We start from the raw sequence: 22235 nt of genomic DNA on the forward strand, positions 1-22235 counted from the left end.
TTGTCAGCTCCTTGTAGGAATGTCTCCTCCTCTCTTCCCGGTAACACGGATCACCCGTGATGGGCACAGACCATTGCTGTAGTCGGAATTATTTCATATAGCTTCAGAATAAATGTTAAATAATATTGTATTTTTTCCATATAATTGGCTCAGATCACTTTTTTTAATTTGTCTGTAATTCTAAGTAGTGATAAAAAAATAAATAACCCCAAGTGTGAACCTGGTGTAGAACATACAAATTGTCCAGAGTCTCTCCTGGGCCATGTTCACACGTGCAGAAGTGCTGCATTGTTTCCATAGGTATTCGCACTAAAGCAATCAAAACTTTTTATTGTATTTTTTTGTGGCAGTTTTTTCGAATGCATTTTTTTTAGTAGAGGAATGCTTCAGTTCCACAATTGGAGACTTCATTGGAATTTTGCATGCGTTTTTTATGCTCTCCATATAATATAGTGGAAAATATTAAACAAAAGCATCAAAAAGTTCACACTTCTGCTGCACCATTAGCCCCTGTATGTAGTACAGCTTAGGCCTCTTTCACACTTCAGTTTTTTGCATCAGTTCAAATCCGCCAAAAAGGCAGACAAGCGGATCCGTTCTGAACTGATGTGAACGGATGGCACAGGATCCTGAAAATGAGGAAATTTAAAGGAAATGCTGGTCGGGAAGGAGAGAGAGAGAGAGAGAGTTTTGTTGCAAGCTCCGTTTTGAAATCTTTGAGGATGGTGACGGACAGCAACTTTTGGCGGATCCTCAAAAAAAAAACGGATGAAACGGACAGCCATCCGTCACAATCCGCCATTAATGCAAGTCAATGGGGAAAAAACGGATCCTCCAAAAAAAATTGAGGATCCGTTTTTGTCAAAACCTGACGGATTGTGACTGATTGCAAAAAACTGAAGTGTGAAAGGGGCCTTAGGGAGCGATAAATGAAGTGAAAAGAAAAGTAAAACAACAAAAAAAGATTTAAACAAATCTGAAAAAAAACTCATAAAAGTTCAATTTTCCTCCATTGAAAATGAACATAAAAAAAAATGTCAAGTGATATCGCCACATCCAGCAAAGTCCGAGCTATCAAAATATAAAAATAATTAACCCAATTGGTAAACACAAAAAATTTAAAAACGCCAACATTGCGGTATTTTTTGGTCGCTGCAATACCACTTAAAATACGTAACAAGCAACTAAAATGTCATATGTATCCCAAAGTAATATCCATAATAACGTCTCGCCTTATGAAAAAATAATCCCTCTCATAGCTCTATTGAACGAAAAAGTAAAACTACGGGTCTCGGAAAATGGCAACACAAACTCCAACATATTTTTTATTTCAAAGTCTTGATTTTTTTTCTACCACTAAAATAATTTAAAAATCTGGGCACGTTTAGTATCTCTGTAATCATACTGATGAGGAGAATCATATTACATGGTCATTTTTACCACATAATGTACGCCGTAAACATAATTAAGGTCAGAATTGCGTTTTTTTTCACAATTTTCCCATTTCCCTGTACATTGTGTGTCAGGATAAGTCACAACCACTGCCACCAATATTTCTTGAACACCACTTGCTCACGACACACCTGCCCTGGGATGTTGCTATAAAGGTGAACCTCCCATATTCTTTTGTCCACTCACCTAAGCGCACCCCGCAGACAGTTCTCACATCCACATCACACTGTTTGCTGCTATCGGTCACTGTTTTGATAGGCCAGTGAGACACCTGCGCTGGGTCACACACTAGCACACATGCCACCCAGCTTTTCTGAGCCCCTGATAGGTGCTCTTCTTTTACTTTTGTATACACATACAGCAAAACACAACCAAGGTATACTCGCCGTCCTCAGGGTTTGGGGGACGTTTAGCGCAGAAAAGAACAAACTTATTAAAATTTAGATTTAAAGGGATCCTGTCAGCAGGATTGTGAACAGTAAAGTACAGACAGTGTCAGGTCTACGCTGTTATACTGATTAAAATGAGGTGACCTGGGTGATGAAATGCATCTTGTGGTTGTTGTGTAATCTGTATTTGTAAATTTCAGTTATTGAGATTCTGGTGCTCCGGGTGTTTGTGGGGTTACAAAAAAAAGGTTTGCATTCATCAAAATGGTGCCTGTGCTGTAGTATAATACATGACTAATATCAATATGTAGACATGTGTAAGGGGTTGAGAGTCTTACCCCTTTAAACCCCCATGTTGCTGTTGTACTTGTATATATATTTATATATATGTTATACCATTGTTGCGCATTATCGTATATTTCATGTTGCTGTATTATTTATATAGCATAAGCTATGTTTCTGCACCTTGTACTTGGTAGGGACAGTGCAGTCTGGGCTATGGTCACTAGATGGGGCACTGAGCTCATTGCACAGTAGATGTAGCTGTAGGACATATAGGAGTTAACTGTAGGAGGGGATAGCTGGAGAATAAGCCAGGATGGTCTTCCAGTTTCAGGCAGTCAGAGGCCTGACCCCTTTGTGCTCGGGTGGGCTATATGCCTGAGCTGCCTAACTACCCCGTGATGTTAAAGCTGATGCCCAGCCATCTAGAGAAGAACACGGTACTGCAGAATCAGCAATAAAGTGGAAAAGAGTGTAAGTAAACAGAGGAAGATTGAAGGTTACCGTAAAAGGGTACGGGCAGGTCACTCCAGAATGTGGTGGAAAGCTACGTGGGCTGAATCTCTGATGTCCGGGGCGAAACATGCTGGAGAGCGCTTCACCGTGGTGACGCTATACAGGGAGGACACTGAGGAGCCATCTGAGACGCTTCGTCAAACGGAAACACTGCAAGGAACAGTGAAGGGAAAGATGAAGTAATGTGCTGTCTTTACTGTGATGAAAATGCTGGAAACTATGTGGATGTGCTGTGTCCTGAAGAAAATAAATTTGCTCAGTTAAGAGTTGCCCTGGACTGTGTCTCTATTCATTGGGATCAAGGATCAGCATCAAGTCGGCGTAGCAAAGGGGACGCTGACGGCACGGTGAGTATTCACCGTACCATGCAAGAGAAGAGGTACCGTTTTCCTGTAGAGGGAGGTCAGGGTATACAATGCCCGAACCCGAAATACTCAGCCACGACTACTGCCCTGGCTGACCTTTACACATAAAGTGTAGAAGTCGGGGGGGAAAGTGGGGAATGTGGTCTAGAAGTGATCAAGTATAGTGTGTTATTTTCTGCAGCAAACGTGTCCTGGCTGGAAGAGGAAGAAAAGCGAAGATGAATCGCTACAAATACAGAGGTCACTGGTAAGTCAGTGATTTACCTGGACACTTACATTATATAGTATATACAGAGCTCCTGTGTATAATGTCACTGGTGATCCTTGTATTACCTGTACGCTGACTATATGCAGAGCTCCTGTGTATAATGTTACTGGTGAGTCACTGTATTACCTGTACACTATACACTATATACAGAACTCCTGTGTATGTCTCCAGTGATCATTCTATTACTTGTACACTGACATTATATATACAGACAGGTAGCGTCGGACTGATTCTCCGGTGGGCCCTGGCATCTGGTGGGCCCTGGCACCTCTACTGGTATACAGGGACAGCAGTTGCCTAGGGCCCCCACTGCTCCAGGGGCCCCCAGCCAGTGCCACACAGCTGCTATGGGGGCCCTGCCAGCGGAGCAGCAGCGGGTGTCAGGAGGCAGGAGCCACTGTCCCCACTACTAAAGAGAAATGAATATTCATTCACTCTCGGCCTTCACTCACCCCGGGGCCCCGCTCCCCAACCTAGGCAGCCGGCGCCGCGCTCAATTGCAGTGGAAGAGAGAGCATCTCTCTCCCATCAGTCCCCTCTGCTCCTGACTCACAGCCGATGCGCGATGACGTCACTTCATCGCGCACCCGCTGTGTGTCTGGCAGACGGGTCAGCTGCTGACACTGAAGCCGTCATCAGCGTGGGAGCAGGAGGAGAGGTGAGTATTGTGGTTTGTTTTTTATATATCTCTATATCTATCTATATCTATCTCTATATCTATCTGTCTCTATATCTATATATCTCTATATCTATCTATTTCTATCTGTATATCTATATCTCTATCTCTATATCTATCTGTCTCTATCTTAGATATAGAGATAGATATAGATAGATAGATAGATATAGAGGTAGATATAGATAGATATAAATAGTCTATATCCATCTATCTCTATACCTATCTATATCTATCTCTATCTATTATCTTTATATCTATCCATCTATATATCATCTATCCATAGATCTATCTATTTATCCCCTATCTATCTATCTATATACCTATCTATAGCTATCACTATCTATTATCTTTATATCTATCTATCTATCTATCTTTCTATCTATCTATCCATATATCTATTTATCCCCTATCTATCTATTTATCTATCTATATCTATCTAGGTCTATCTATCTCTATAGCTACCTATATCTTTCACTATCTATTATCTTTATATCTTTATATCTATCTGTCTATCCATAGATCTATCTATCTATTATCTATCTATACATCTAATTATCACATATCTATCTATCTATCTATCTATCTAGTGTTATACCCTATGAGGGGGCAGCATTATACCCTATGAGGGGGTGCATTATACCCTATGAGGGGGGAGAAGCATTATACCCTATGAGGGGGCAGCCTTATACCCTATGAGGGGGTGCAATATACCTTATCTTCCAACAAAATTAATTCTAAGTCCTCCATTTTGTTGGCGAGGCTTCTGGCATTTGTATACATGCACTTTATGTATGTCTGTACCTCTATTTCTTAAATTATTAACTGTTCTAACCTCACCCCCCATGCCACTACCACCCCCAATTTCATTATTTGTGCCCAGGTCTCTATCTACACAGTCTTCCCCTCTTATAAAATGAATACCCTCCCCTAGTTCCAAATTTAAACACTCCTCCACCCTTCTAGCCATTTTTTTCCCCAGCACAGCTGCACCCTCCCCATTGAGGTGCAGCCCGTCCCTAGCGTAGAACCTGTAGCCAACTGAGAAGTCGGCCCAGTTCTCCAGGAACCCAAACCCCTCCTTCCTACACTAATTCTTGAACCACTTATTAACTTCCCTAATCTCCTCTCTGGCGTGGCACGTGGTACAGGAAATATTTCCAAAAATACCACCTTGGAGGTCCTTGCCTTAAGATTGCAGCCTAATTCCCTGAAATCATCTTTAAGGACCTTCCACCTACCTCTGTGTCATTTGTACCAATGTGCACCATGACCGCTGGATCCTCACCAGCCCCTCCCAGTAATCTGTCAACCCGGTCAGCGATGTGTCAGACTTGCGCGCCAGATAGGCAGCACACCGTTCGACGATCCCTTTCTTTGTGACAGATTGCCCTATCTGTTCCCCTAATAATTGAGTCCCCCACTACCAGCACCTGTCTGGCCTGCCCTGCTCTCCTATTTCTCCCCTTACTGGAGCATATACTCCTCTGGCTTTCAGAGGACATGCCTTGCTGCAGCAGTGCTACCCCTGCACTGACACTCCCCTCATCTGCCAACTTGGCAAACTTATTGGGTTGTGCCAGATCAGGACTAGCCTCCCTGGCACTCTTCTGTCTACCCCACCTTCTAACTGTCACCCATCTTACTGCTTCACTGTCCTGCAGCTCCAACCTAGCATCCCCCCCTCATCTATCTCATTGAGCGTCTGCTCAGTGAGTAGAAGTCTCCTTTCCATATTGTCTATTGATCTCAGTGTTGCCAGCTGCACATTTAAATCCAGTATCTGGGCTTCCAAATGCACAATGTGCTCACATCTCGCACAGCAGTATGCACCCTCGACTGGCTGGTCAAGGATTGCGTACATGCGGCAAGACGTACACTGGATGGCATTGGCAATAGTGGAGCACATTCCTAATGGGGATTGCACCAGACAGAAAAGATAAGTAAAAATAAATAAAAAGTATTAATAAAATATAACAGCAATTCAGTAATACCTCCTTTGCAAACTCCCTGAATCCAAAGTCACTGAATCACAAGTCACACACTTACCACCGTTCGCACTTACGCTCAGGTCACACTCAGCTCGTTTACACTCGCTCAGGCAGAAGATTTAAAGAGATTTTTTTTCCCTTCACCAGCAAACCACCCTGCTGCTCAATGCACTTCCAAAAGCTCCTGTGTATAATTTCACTGGTGGTCACTGTATTACACTGACACTGTATGCAGATCTTCTGTGTATAAATATCAGGATCCTGTCAGCGTCGGCGAACTGCCACGGCTGAGCAGCGTGACTCACCCCTACTGCGGGAGGGCCCGGGGTCCGATACTGCAGGGAAAGTTGAGGCAGACGGGACCTGCGATGCTGAAGGTAGTAAGAAGTACAAGGACCTACGATCATGTGACCACAGGGGGCGGGGCTTAGTGTCCCACTTCTGAAGATGATTGTAGGACTCTACTACAGGAATCCTGGAGTAGAGGCGAGGGGAACTCAGGTCAGACAAACGGGCGGTCATACATGGAGAGGGCGGCGCGATACCAGAGGGGCGAGCAGAGAGTAGTCAGAACGTAAGCAATGAGTCATACATGGAGATAGCTGCACAGTACAAGAGGGGCAATCAGAGAATAGTCAGGTCATAGGCAATGAGTCATACACAGAGATAGCAACGCAGTACAAGAGGGACAGGCAGAACTCGTAACAGGGACAGAACCAGATCAAAACCAAACAAGCATAAAGTATTACAGTCACAAAGCACACCAGGGTCACACACACTCGGCCAAGGGTCTGAGTATAAACGATGAGGAATGAGCCCACAATGAGGCTTTAAAAAGCCTCCCAGAATCTCAGAGTGAGGCCATCCACATTAACCTCTGAACTACCTAATCCCACAAGCTGAGCAAACCTTGACAATAATGTTGCCAGTGATCACTGAGCTCCTGTGTATAATGTCACTGGTAATCACTGTATTACCTGTACACTGACACTATATACAGAGGTACTGTGTATAATGTCACTGGTGGTAATAACAGTGTTGTTATTATTGTGGTTTGTATTCATAATCAGTACTGTAGTATTCCATCAATAAGTGGTGGTAATTTGTGGACTGTTCACAGTGTGGAAGTATTTCTCCGTGTATGAATTATTATTTGGTCCCTATATGCTGGTAATATGTCATATTATTCGGTCACTATGTGGTGGTAATATGTGGTCTGGTCATGGTGTGGTTGTATTTGTGCCTTTTATGTGATATGATGCGGGTACTATGTGGTCTGGTCATGGTGTGGTGGTATTTCTCCCCTGTATGTGGTATTATTGGTCTTGGTACAGTGGATTGTGTTGTGTTTGACGGTCATTAGTCTTCTCTGATATTAATTAGGAGAATATTCTTTATTTCCATTAGAGATTAAATACTTTGTAAACAGCGGCAGAGATGCACTTACAGGGGTTTCCTGTGGAAAAACGTAATCTCCTATTCACAGGACAAGTGATAACGTATTGATTGGGGGGGTCTAACTACTTGGACCCATTCAGCAAAATGTGGAACTTTTTATCCCCATTAGACTGGAGTGGCATGTCCGACTTGACAACTGATCCATTCATTCCCTCAGTGGCTGCACTTGTATTTTTATAGAAGCTCCAAAGAGAATGAATGAAGCTTCGGTCAGATATCTAACCTGCTGCTCCATTTTAAAATGGGGATAAGTGTCCTATCAACGATAAAACTTTCTCATTCTTCCGGTCGGTGCAGTTTCTAATGGTCGGACGTATGCGATCAGCTATCCTATAGAGCCCATGGATCGGTGATAAATTGTTTTAACCAAAGAACCACATTAATGTAAACTACCGTAATTATACATCCCAGTTATGGGGGTGCACAGTAGATGTGCAGGAGCCGCCTGTGTTTTACAGCCGATGCTCCACTATAATGGGGATAACGACTGACAGATATTAGCATATAGCTGTAGGATGGGGCCCTAGAGTCCATTCCCCTGGTGGGCCCCAGACACCCCAGTTCGACCCTGAATATACATCATTGTGGATTATCAGATACCGGATTTAGGGAAATTTCTCTGTAATATGGAAGGCAATGACATGAATAGATAGCAAAATCTGGTTTGTCTACAATCTTTTTTATTTGTTAGGTTCTTTCCTGTTACAGCACTTCTCTCCTGTAGTATAAACCTTCTCTCACACTAGTGCTAGCACTAAACCTTGGTTTGCCTTCTTCTAAAGTCTCTGTTGTCCCCGCAGACTTAGAGATTTCCAGCATTACTCCATGCAGCCATAAGGACCTTCTCTCTTTACTCCTTGGGTTTCCGCTGTCCTAGCAGGAAGTGAGAAACGTTCTCGTAAATCACAAGGATGGTACAGCAGGCGGGGTCGCTCAAAATAACTTGGGGGCAATTTTCTTTAGAAGTCCGTATATACTCGCGTATAAGCCGACCCATGTATAAGCCGACCACCCTAATTTTGTCACAAAAAACTGGGAAAACTTATTGACTCGCCTATAAACCTAGGGTGGAAAATGCCGAAGCTACTGGTAAATTTCAAAAATAAAATGGGCCCCATAAGATGCTCCATAAAGTTCATGATGGCCCCATATAATGCTCCATAAAGTTCATGATGGGTTCCATAAGATGCTCCATACAAAAATATGCCTAATAATGCTGCACAGTGAATAATGGTAGCCCTATTACATGGTCCATAATAACATATGCCCCATATAATGCTTCACAGTGATTGGTGGCCCCTTATAATGCTGCATGGAGAGTGGCCCCTTATAATGCTGCACAATGATTAGTGGCCCCTTATAATGCTGCACAGTGATTAGTGGCCCCTTATAATGCTGCACAGTGATTAGTGGCCCCTTATAATGCTGCACAGTGATTAGTGGCCCCTTATAATGCTGCACATTGATTAGTGGCCCCTTACAATGCTGCACGGTGATTAGTGGCCACTTATAATGCTGCACAGTGATTAGTGGCCCCTTGAAATGCTGCAGTGATTAGTGGCCCCTTATGCTGCACGGTGATTAGTGGCCCTTTGTAATGCTGCACAGTGATTAGTGGCCCCGTATAATGCTGCACAGTAATGAGAGGCCCCCTTATAATGCTGCACAGTAATGAGTGGCCTCTTATAATGCAGCACAGTGATGAGTGGCCCCATATAATGCTGCACAGTGATTACTGGCCCCATATAATGCTGCACAGTGATTACTGGCCCCATATAATGCTGCACAGTGATTAGTGGCCCCTTGTAATGCTGCACAGTGATTAGTGGCCCCTTGTAATGCTGCACAGTGATTAGTGGCCCCTTGTAATGCTGCACAGTTATTAGTGGCCCCTTGTAATGCTGCACAGTGATGAGTGGCCCCTTGTAATGCTGCACAGTGATGAGTGGCCCCTTATAATGCTGCACAGTGATTAGTGGCCCCTTGAAATGCTGCAGTGATTAGTGGCTCCTTATTATGCTGCACGGTGATTAGTGGCCCCTTATTATGCTGCACGGTGATGAGTGGCCCCTTATAATGCTGCAAGGTGATGAGTGGCCCCTTATAATGCTGCACAGTGATGAGTGGCCCCTTATAATGCTGCACAGTGATGAGTGGCCCCTTATAATGCTGCACAGTGATGAGTGGCCCCTTATAATGCTGCACAGTGATGAGTGGCCCCTTGTATTGCTGCACAGTGATTAGTGGCCCCTTACAATGCTGCTGCCGCAGCCTCAATTAAAAAAATGAAAAAAAAAACTATATACTCACCTTGTCACTGCTGCAGCTGCTGCTCCTCAGCGTTGCTGGCTCTGCAGTGACTGTTCAGGCAGAGGGCGCCTGCTAACTACGTCATGGCACCCTCTGACCTTAACGTCACTGCCAGAGGAAGCAAGACAGCAGAGCGATGCGCAGCGGTGGAATGGGGCACAGGTGAATATGGCTCCCCCCGTTATACTCACCTCTCCTGGCATGTCTCTGCAGCCCCCCGTGCTTGTTCCATCTTCTCAGTGCTGTTCTTCCTGCTTTCTGCGGTCACGTGGTGCCGCTCATTACATATGTGCATATTAATGAGGGTAATGAGCGTACCACGTGACCGCTGAAAGCAGGAAGAACAGCGCCGAGAAGATGGAATAAGCACGGGGGGCTGCAGAAACATGCCAGGAGAGGTGAGTATGATCTCCGACACCCCCCGCTCCCCCTCCCTGGCCGACCCCCGGTATATGACTCGCGTATAAGCCGAGAGGGGGACTTTCAGCCCCAAAAAATGGGCTGAAAATCTCGACTTATACGCGAGTATATACTGTAAGCCTTTTTTGTCCTTTAAGACAGAAGAAACAAAACTATTAACTCTTCTTCTAAGGTCTGACTGTGAGCTCGGACCCTCCCCAGCTATTTGTTAGGGCACTCCAGGCTAAGGGGTTGTACTGCTATGCTCTGTTATTGCAGACTTCATCATCCCAATCATAGTTCATCATCAGCACATCAGCCCCATCATAGTCCATCATCAGCACATCAACCCCATCATAGTCCATCATCAGCACATCAGCCCCATCATAGTCCATCATCAGCACATCAGCCCCATCATAGTCCATCATCAGCATATCAGCCCCATCATTGTCCCATAATGAAAGAAGTGTTGTTGCGCATTCTTAACAGCCGCTTGTTCCAGACACCCTGTTCTTAGGATTGGTGGGGGTCCTGGCAGTGAAACACCCGTAATCAGCAAGTTATGATCTACCAATGGCTAGGGGATAACTTGCTGAGGAGGCAGAAGTTGGGGACTACTGTTTTTAAAGACCGCAATACCTATATCAGGAGCTGTAAAGAAATATATGTTTCTAAGCTTTATCTTGAGTCCATTTTCCTTGTCGATAATTCTTAGATAATTCTGGGAAAAAAAGTATTTTAATACATATAACAAACTTAAATTGTCTTTGGAGAATAAAGTCTATCGGCGGTCAGTGCAGTGTACTACATTAGTTTGTGGGACAGAACATGTTGATAAAGGGTCGGTCTCATCACTGCACTCACCGTCCATAAGCTTTATTAGGGTAGATATCCACAGAATATGGATATAGTAGATGTATACCCCCTCTCAGGAATCCTTCCCTCATATTAGCTATGATGACTACATTCCACTGCAAACAGCAGAAGAAACTTGAGGCGCACTATTTACAAGAGGAGTTTTCCCATACATTTATGTGTTATCCATAAAATATTCTATAAATGTCTGATAGGCAGAGGTCCCGGACGTGAAACCCGCATCTGTCTACAGACCTGGGGAACTATGAATATACAGATGGCCATTCACTATTGGGGAGGTTCCTATAAGATCTGAGTACTCAGCCTTGTGTTTGGTTATTTTCATAGACCTTGACATGAGCGGCAGGGTACATATGAAACCAGTGCTCCACCCAATTCTTCCTGAAGCAATTTTGTGGCTGATTCAAGACCCCTGTACTATTGATTTGAGGGTTCCTAAATGGTTGGAGACCCACACCAGTCTAATGTATTTGAGATGTTGTACCCTCTTAACGAAAGATCAGAGGAAAATACCTTCAACAAAACTGCTGGTTGGGTCGGATGTGGTATTCTGAGCCACTTGGTTTGTTGTCTCATATGTTTATGCTTAAAGTTCTTAATGGTTTGTTCTTGTTGAGTTTATGGGACCTTTGTCTATACTGTACTGTTCCTTTTTCATTTTTTTAGATAAGCATTCCATACTGTTAGGTGAAGAACTGGTGCTACCCTTCTTCACATTGAGGCATCATCCTACCATTGTGATCAGAAGCCCTATAACCCGGCTTCATTGTTAGGATGCAGGATTTATATAAATTAGCTCTACTGGGGTCTTAAAAGTGCAGGCATTGAGGAAGAAGTACAAAATCAGCAGGCAAATGAGTAGTCAGAAACAAGCAAAGGTCAGGGCAGGCAGCAGTGCAGAAACATAACCGGAAACAAGCAGAGGTCAGGGCAGGCAGCAGTGCAAAAACATAACCGGAAACAACCATAAAACCAAAGAAAAAAAACGACCCACAGTCCATATAGTGCAGAATAATATACATTTTTATTAGTATCACAGATTAATAACCGGAAACAAGCAGAGGTCAGGGCAGGCGGCAGTGCAGAAGCATAATCCATTGAGCAAGCTGAGGTCAGGGCAGGCGGCAGTGCAGAAACATAATCCATTGAGCAAGCTGAGGTCAGGGCAGGCGGCAGTTCAAAAACATAATCCATTGAGCAAGCAGAGGTCAGGCAGGCGGCAGTGCAGAAACATAATCCATTGAGCAAGCAGAGGTCAGGGCAGGCGTCAGTTCAAAAACATAATCCATTGAGCAAGCAGAGGTCAGGGCAGGCGGCAGTTCAAAAACATAATCCACTGAGCAAGCAGAGGTCAAGGCAGGCGGCAGTGCAGAAACAATCCATTGAGCAAGCAGAGGTCAGGCAGGCGGCAGTTCAAAAACATAATCCATTGAGCAAGCAAAGGTCAGGGCAGGCGGCAGTGTAGATGCATAACTTTAAACAAGCAGAGGTCAGGGCAGGCGGCAGTATAGAAACATGATCCATTGATCAAGCCATAGTCAAAACCGGAAAATCTGTCTAAGAAGCAGCTGTGCAGAAGATGGTATGTGCTTGCTGCAAGCAACTCGCCACTACATTTTCCGCCGGCTAAATCAAAGTGCCGCGGAATTCTCTTCTCGGGAGAATGATCTTCCTAGGACTTGGAAGGAAACCCAAATCTCTCTTGTAGGCACGTTGTACATCCTGTGGGCTCATCAGCATTACTTGCATGATCTTTCCAGTGGTATAGCTGACTGGCAGGTGTGGTGTAGGATTGTAGCCTTGTTTAGCAGTCACCTTAATACGCGGTTGATGGTCGTAAGGCATACTGAGGAGTATACGTGCTTGAGAGGGAGTTAGCTCCATCCAGGTGCATGGGGATGGGCTCCTGGGCAATGTGGCTGTTGTCTCTTCCTCATCTACTGTTCTGGTGAGTATCAGGCGTTCCTTCATACCCTCTGGCTCTGCGCTGATGTTTGCTGCAGGTTGTACGAATCGGCCTATTTCGGGCATTGTAGGATATGGTGGTGGACTTTTCAGTCTGGAATATCGGTCCTTTGCCTTTTCTGGTGTTTTGAACAGGCATTTAATAATTGACACGATATAATAAAGCACTGCCATCACATACCCCGTGAAGCCAGTTGGCCTTTGGTGGTGTTCAGGCCTCTGACTGTATAGGGATGTCCTGGCATGTGGGAGACGTCTCCGTGGTTGGAACTTTCCTCCAGCTACGGGTGCAGCCATTAGGCTGCCTTCCCCTCCACACACACAAAAGTGTGTGCGGATGGTAGAAAACACTCCCAAAAAAAAGAAATAAAAGTAAAAAAAATAAACAAAACAAGTAAAAAGTGATTTACAAGTCGCTCTGGGTTAGTGTTCAGCTCTCCTCTCTATCTCTGCTTGCCTCGCACTGACCGTTCTTGCGGAACATTCCATGACTCGTGGACAACGCTTCTGTGATGTCATAAAGACGAACATGGCAATGGGTCTAATATAGGAGAACTAGTTATGTTACCCATGGCAGACCATCCAATACCAGCTGCCACTGTACGGATAGGGGTTAGCTGGATTGGGATGAGATGTATAAAAACTTACCGGTACAATAGCGCAAGTCATTGCTTTATTTACTGTTTTTGCTTTTTTACCTGTTTACAGGCAAATCTTTCTATTTGATATTTTCAAACCTGTATAATTCTGTATCCTCATATGTGAGATAATGTGATGTATCTATTGTCAGCTCCTTGTAGGAATGTCTCCTCCTCTCTTCCCGGTAACACGGATCACCCGTGATGGGCACAGACCATTGCTGTAGTCGGAATTATTTCATATAGCTTCAGAATAAATGTTAAATAATATTGTATTTTTTCCATATAATTGGCTCAGATCACTTTTTTTAATTTGTCTGTAATTCTAAGTAGTGATAAAAAAATAAATAACCCCAAGTGTGAACCTGGTGTAGAACGTACAAATTGTCCAGAGTCTCTCCTGGGCCATGTTCACACGTGCAGAAGTGCTGCATTGTTTCCATAGGTATTCGCACTAAAGCAATCAAAACTTTTTATTGTATTTTTTTGTGGCAGTTTTTTCGAATGCATTTTTTTTAGTAGAGGAATGCTTCAGTTCCACAATTGGAGACTTCATTGGAATTTTGCATGCGTTTTTTATGCTCTCCATATAATATAGTGGAAAATATTAAACAAAAGCATCAAAAAGTTCACACTTCTGCTGCACCATTAGCCCCTGTATGTAGTACAGCTTAGGCCTCTTTCACACTTCAGTTTTTTGCATCAGTTCAAATCCGCCAAAAAGGCAGACAAGCGGATCCGTTCTGAACTGATGTGAACGGATGGCACAGGATCCTGAAAATGAGGAAATTTAAAGGAAACGCTGGTCGGGAAGGAGAGAGAGAGAGAGTTTTGTTGCAAGCTCCGTTTTGAAATCTTTGAGGATGGTGACGGACAGCAACTTTTGGCGGATCCTCAAAAAAAAAACGGATGAAACGGACAGCCATCCGTCACAATCCGCCATTAATGCAAGTCAATGGGGAAAAAACGGATCCTCCAAAAAAAATTGAGGATCCGTTTTTGTCAAAACCTGACGGATTGTGACTGATTGCAAAAAACTGAAGTGTGAAAGGGGCCTTAGGGAGCGATAAATGAAGTGAAAAGAAAAGTAAAACAACAAAAAAAGATTTAAACAAATCTGAAAAAAAACTCATAAAAGTTCAATTTTCCTCCATTGAAAATGAACATAAAAAAAAATGTCAAGTGATATCGCCACATCCAGCAAAGTCCGAGCTATCAAAATATAAAAATAATTAACCCAATTGGTAAACACAAAAAATTTAAAAACGCCAACATTGCGGTATTTTTTGGTCGCTGCAATACCACTTAAAATACGTAACAAGCAACTAAAATGTCATATCTATCCCAAAGTAATATCCATAATAACGTCTCGCCTTATGAAAAAATAATCCCTCTCATAGCTCTATTGAACGAAAAAGTAAAACTACGGGTCTCGGAAAATGGCAACACAAACTCCAACATATTTTTTATTTCAAAGTCTTGATTTTTTTTCTACCACTAAAATAATTTAAAAATCTGGGCACGTTTAGCATCTCTGTAATCATACTGATGAGGAGAATCATATTACATGGTCATTTTTACCACATAATGTACGCCGTAAACATAATTAAGGTCAGAATTGCGTTTTTTTTCACAATTTTCCCATTTCCCTGTACATTGTGTGTCAGGATAAGTCACAACCACTGCCACCAATATTTCTTGAACACCACTTGCTCACGACACACCTGCCCTGGGATGTTACTATAAAGGTGAACCTCCCATATTCTTTTGTCCACTCACCTAAGCGCACCCCGCAGACAGTTCTCACATCCACATCACACTGTTTGCTGCTATCGGTCACTGTTTTGATAGGCCAGTGAGACACCTGCGCTGGGTCACACACTAGCACACATGCCACCCAGCTTTTCTGAGCCCCTGATAGGTGCTCTTCTTTTACTTTTGTATACACATACAGCAAAACACAACCAAGGTATACTCGCCGTCCTCAGGGTTTGGGGGACGTTTAGCGCAGAAAAGAACAAACTTATTAAAATTTAGATTTAAAGGGATCCTGTCAGCAGGATTGTGAACAGTAAAGTACAGACAGTGTCAGGTCTACGCTGTTATACTGATTAAAATGAGGTGACCTGGGTGATGAAATGCATCTTGTGGTTGTTGTGTAATCTGTATTTGTAAATTTCAGTTATTGAGATTCTGGTGCTCCGGGTGTTTGTGGGGTTACAAAAAAAAGGTTTGCATTCATCAAAATGGTGCCTGTGCTGTAGTATAATACATGACTAATATCAATATGTAGACATGTGTAAGGGGTTGAGAGTCTTACCCCTTTAAACCCCCATGTTGCTGTTGTACTTGTATATATATTTATATATATGTTATACCATTGTTGCGCATTATCGTATATTTCATGTTGCTGTATTATTTATATAGCATAAGCTATGTTTCTGCACCTTGTACTTGGTAGGGACAGTGCAGTCTGGGCTATGGTCACTAGATGGGGCACTGAGCTCATTGCACAGTAGATGTAGCTGTAGGACATATAGGAGTTAACTGTAGGAGGGGATAGCTGGAGAATAAGCCAGGATGGTCTTCCAGTTTCAGGCAGTCAGAGGCCTGACCCCTTTGTGCTCGGGTGGGCTATATGCCTGAGCTGCCTAACTACCCCGTGATGTTAAAGCTGATGCCCAGCCATCTAGAGAAGAACACGGTACTGCAGAATCAGCAATAAAGTGGAAAAGAGTGTAAGTAAACAGAGGAAGATTGAAGGTTACCGTAAAAGGGTACGGGCAGGTCACTCCAGAATGTGGTGGAAAGCTACGTGGGCTGAATCTCTGATGTCCGGGGCGAAACATGCTGGAGAGCGCTTCACCATGGTGACGCTATACAGGGAGGACACTGAGGAGCCATCTGAGACGCTTCGTCAAACGGAAACACTGCAAGGAACAGTGAAGGGAAAGATGAAGTAATGTGCTGTCTTTACTGTGATGAAAATGCTGGAAACTATGTGGATGTGCTGTGTCCTGAAGAAAATAAATTTGCTCAGTTAAGAGTTGCCCTGGACTGTGTCTCTATTCATTGGGATCAAGGATCAGCATCAAGTCGGCGTAGCAAAGGGGACGCTGACGGCACGGTGAGTATTCACCGTACCATGCAAGAGAAGAGGTACCGTTTTCCTGTAGAGGGAGGTCAGGGTATACAATGCCCGAACCCGAAATACTCAGCCACGACTACTGCCCTGGCTGACCTTTACACATAAAGTGTAGAAGTCGGGGGGGAAAGTGGGGAATGTGGTCTAGAAGTGATCAAGTATAGTGTGTTATTTTCTGCAGCAAACGTGTCCTGGCTGGAAGAGGAAGAAAAGCGAAGATGAATCGCTACAAATACAGAGGTCACTGGTAAGTCAGTGATTTACCTGGACACTTACATTATATAGTATATACAGAGCTCCTGTGTATAATGTCACTGGTGATCCTTGTATTACCTGTACGCTGACTATATGCAGAGCTCCTGTGTATAATGTTACTGGTGAGTCACTGTATTACCTGTACACTATACACTATATACAGAACTCCTGTGTATGTCTCCAGTGATCATTCTATTACTTGTACACTGACATTATATATACAGACAGGTAGCGTCGGACTGATTCTCCGGTGGGCCCTGGCATCTGGTGGGCCCTGGCACCTCTACTGGTATACAGGGACAGCAGTTGCCTAGGGCCCCCACTGCTCCAGGGGCCCCCAGCCAGTGCCACACAGCTGCTATGGGGGCCCTGCCAGCGGAGCAGCAGCGGGTGTCAGGAGGCAGGAGCCACTGTCCCCACTACTAAAGAGAAATGAATATTCATTCACTCTCGGCCTTCACTCACCCCGGGGCCCCGCTCCCCAACCTAGGCAGCCGGCGCCGCGCTCAATTGCAGTGGAATAGAGAGCATCTCTCTCCCATCAGTCCCCTCTGCTCCTGACTCACAGCCGATGCGCGATGACGTCACTTCATCGCGCACCCGCTGTGTGTCTGGCAGACGGGTCAGCTGCTGACACTGAAGCCGTCATCAGCGTGGGAGCAGGAGGAGAGGTGAGTATTGTGGTTTGTTTTTTATATATCTCTATATCTATCTATATCTATCTCTATATCTATCTGTCTCTATATCTATATATCTCTATATCTATCTATTTCTATCTGTATATCTATATCTCTATCTCTATATCTATCTGTCTCTATCTTAGATATAGAGATAGATATAGATAGATAGATAGATAGATAGATAGATAGATATAGAGGTAGATATAGATAGATATAAATAGTCTATATCCATCTATCTCTATACCTATCTATATCTATCTCTATCTATTATCTTTATATCTATCCATCTATATATCATCTATCCATAGATCTATCTATTTATCCCCTATCTATCTATCTATATACCTATCTATAGCTATCACTATCTATTATCTTTATATCTATCTATCTATCTATCTATCTATCTTTCTATCTATCTATCCATATATCTATTTATCCCCTATCTATCTATTTATCTATCTATATCTATCTAGGTCTATCTATCTCTATAGCTACCTATATCTTTCACTATCTATTATCTTTATATCTTTATATCTATCTGTCTATCCATAGATCTATCTATCTATTATCTATCTATACATCTAATTATCACATATCTATCTATCTATCTATCTAGTGTTATACCCTATGAGGGGGCAGCATTATACCCTATGAGGGGGTGCATTATACCCTATGAGGGGGGAGAAGCATTATACCCTATGAGGGGGCAGCCTTATACCCTATGAGGGGGTGCAATATACCTTATCTTCCAACAAAATTAATTCTAAGTCCTCCATTTTGTTGGCGAGGCTTCTGGCATTTGTATACATGCACTTTATGTATGTCTGTACCTCTATTTCTTAAATTATTAACTGTTCTAACCTCACCCCCCATGCCACTACCACCCCCAATTTCATTATTTGTGCCCAGGTCTCTATCTACACAGTCTTCCCCTCTTATAAAATGAATACCCTCCCCTAGTTCCAAATTTAAACACTCCTCCACCCTTCTAGCCATTTTTTTCCCCAGCACAGCTGCACCCTCCCCATTGAGGTGCAGCCCGTCCCTAGCGTAGAACCTGTAGCCAACTGAGAAGTCGGCCCAGTTCTCCAGGAACCCAAACCCCTCCTTCCTACACTAATTCTTGAACCACTTATTAACTTCCCTAATCTCCTCTCTGGCGTGGCACGTGGTACAGGAAATATTTCCAAAAATACCACCTTGGAGGTCCTTGCCTTAAGATTGCAGCCTAATTCCCTGAAATCATCTTTAAGGACCTTCCACCTACCTCTGTGTCATTTGTACCAATGTGCACCATGACCGCTGGATCCTCACCAGCCCCTCCCAGTAATCTGTCAACCCGGTCAGCGATGTGTCAGACTTGCGCGCCAGATAGGCAGCACACCGTTCGACGATCCCTTTCTTTGTGACAGATTGCCCTATCTGTTCCCCTAATAATTGAGTCCCCCACTACCAGCACCTGTCTGGCCTGCCCTGCTCTCCTATTTCTCCCCTTACTGGAGCATATACTCCTCTGGCTTTCAGAGGACATGCCTTGCTGCAGCAGTGCTACCCCTGCACTGACACTCCCCTCATCTGCCAACTTGGCAAACTTATTGGGTTGTGCCAGATCAGGACTAGCCTCCCTGGCACTCTTCTGTCTACCCCACCTTCTAACTGTCACCCATCTTACTGCTTCACTGTCCTGCAGCTCCAACCTAGCATCCCCCCCTCATCTATCTCATTGAGCGTCTGCTCAGTGAGTAGAAGTATCCTTTCCATATTGTCTATTGATCTCAGTGTTGCCAGCTGCACATTTAAATCCAGTATCTGGGCTTCCAAATGCACAATGTGCTCACATCTCGCACAGCAGTATGCACCCTCGACTGGCTGGTCAAGGATTGCGTACATGCGTCAAGACGTACACTGGATGGCATTGGCAATAGTGGAGCACATTCCTAATGGGGATTGCACCAGACAGAAAAGCTAAGTAAAAATAAATAAAAAGTATTAATAAAATATAACAGCAATTCAGTAATACCTCCTTTGCAAACTCCCTGAATCCAAAGTCACTGAATCACAAGTCACACACTTACCACCGTTCGCACTTACGCTCAGGTCACACTCAGCTCGTTTACACTCGCTCAGGCAGAAGATTTAAAGAGATTTTTTTTCCCTTCACCAGCAAACCACCCTGCTGCTCAATGCACTTCCAAAAGCTCCTGTGTATAATTTCACTGGTGGTCACTGTATTACACTGACACTGTATGCAGATCTTCTGTGTATAAATATCAGGATCCTGTCAGCGTCGGCGAACTGCCACGGCTGAGCAGCGTGACTCACCCCTACTGCGGGAGGGCCCGGGGTCCGATACTGCAGGGAAAGTTGAGGCAGACGGGACCTGCGATGCTGAAGGTAGTAAGAAGTACAAGGACCTACGATCATGTGACCACAGGGGGCGGGGCTTAGTGTCCCACTTCTGAAGATGATTGTAGGACTCTACTACAGGAATCCTGGAGTAGAGGCGAGGGGAACTCAGGTCAGACAAACGGGCGGTCATACATGGAGAGGGCGGCGCGATACCAGAGGGGCGAGCAGAGAGTAGTCAGAACGTAAGCAATGAGTCATACATGGAGATAGCTGCACAGTACAAGAGGGGCAATCAGAGAATAGTCAGGTCATAGGCAATGAGTCATACACAGAGATAGCAACGCAGTACAAGAGGGACAGGCAGAACTCGTAACAGGGACAGAACCAGATCAAAACCAAACAAGCATAAAGTATTACAGTCACAAAGCACACCAGGGTCACACACACTCGGCCAAGGGTCTGAGTATAAACGATGAGGAATGAGCCCACAATGAGGCTTTAAAAAGCCTCCCAGAATCTCAGAGTGAGGCCATCCACATTAACCTCTGAACTACCTAATCCCACAAGCTGAGCAAACCTTGACAATAATGTTGCCAGTGATCACTGAGCTCCTGTGTATAATGTCACTGGTAATCACTGTATTACCTGTACACTGACACTATATACAGAGGTACTGTGTATAATGTCACTGGTGGTAATAACAGTGTTGTTATTATTGTGGTTTGTATTCATAATCAGTACTGTAGTATTCCATCAATAAGTGGTGGTAATTTGTGGACTGTTCACAGTGTGGAAGTATTTCTCCGTGTATGAATTATTATTTGGTCCCTATATGCTGGTAATATGTCATATTATTCGGTCACTATGTGGTGGTAATATGTGGTCTGGTCATGGTGTGGTTGTATTTGTGCCTTTTATGTGATATGATGCGGGTACTATGTGGTCTGGTCATGGTGTGGTGGTATTTCTCCCCTGTATGTGGTATTATTGGTCTTGGTACAGTGGATTGTGTTGTGTTTGACGGTCATTAGTCTTCTCTGATATTAATTAGGAGAATATTCTTTATTTCCATTAGAGATTAAATACTTTGTAAACAGCGGCAGAGATGCACTTACAGGGGTTTCCTGTGGAAAAACGTAATCTCCTATTCACAGGACAAGTGATAACGTATTGATTGGGGGGGTCTAACTACTTGGACCCATTCAGCAAAATGTGGAACTTTTTATCCCCATTAGACTGGAGTGGCATGTCCGACTTGACAACTGATCCATTCATTCCCTCAGTGGCTGCACTTGTATTTTTATAGAAGCTCCAAAGAGAATGAATGAAGCTTCGGTCAGATATCTAACCTGCTGCTCCATTTTAAAATGGGGATAAGTGTCCTATCAACGATAAAACTTTCTCATTCTTCCGGTCGGTGCAGTTTCTAATGGTCGGACGTATGCGATCAGCTATCCTATAGAGCCCATGGATCGGTGATAAATTGTTTTAACCAAAGAACCACATTAATGTAAACTACCGTAATTATACATCCCAGTTATGGGGGTGCACAGTAGATGTGCAGGAGCCGCCTGTGTTTTACAGCCGATGCTCCACTATAATGGGGATAACGACTGACAGATATTAGCATATAGCTGTAGGATGGGGCCCTAGAGTCCATTCCCCTGGTGGGCCCCAGACACCCTAGTTCGACCCTGAATATACATCATTGTGGATTATCAGATACCGGATTTAGGGAAATTTCTCTGTAATATGGAAGGCAATGACATGAATAGATAGCAAAATCTGGTTTGTCTACAATCTTTTTTATTTGTTAGGTTCTTTCCTGTTACAGCACTTCTCTCCTGTAGTATAAACCTTCTCTCACACTAGTGCTAGCACTAAACCTTGGTTTGCCTTCTTCTAAAGTCTCTGTTGTCCCCGCAGACTTAGAGATTTCCAACATTACTCCATGCAGCCATAAGGACCTTCTCTCTTTACTCCTTGGGTTTCCGCTGTCCTAGCAGGAAGTGAGAAACGTTCTCGTAAATCACAAGGATGGTACAGCAGGCGGGGTCGCTCAAAATAACTTGGGGGCAATTTTCTTTAGAAGTCCGTATATACTCGCGTATAAGCCGACCCATGTATAAGCCGACCACCCTAATTTTGTCACAAAAAACTGGGAAAACTTATTGACTCGCCTATAAACCTAGGGTGGAAAATGCCGAAGCTACTGGTAAATTTC

This window comes from Dendrobates tinctorius, unplaced genomic scaffold (genome assembly GCF_039654945.1).
Source record: "Dendrobates tinctorius isolate UK_male_01 unplaced genomic scaffold, ASM3965494v1 ptg000075l, whole genome shotgun sequence".
NCBI lineage: Eukaryota > Metazoa > Chordata > Amphibia > Anura > Dendrobatidae > Dendrobates > Dendrobates tinctorius.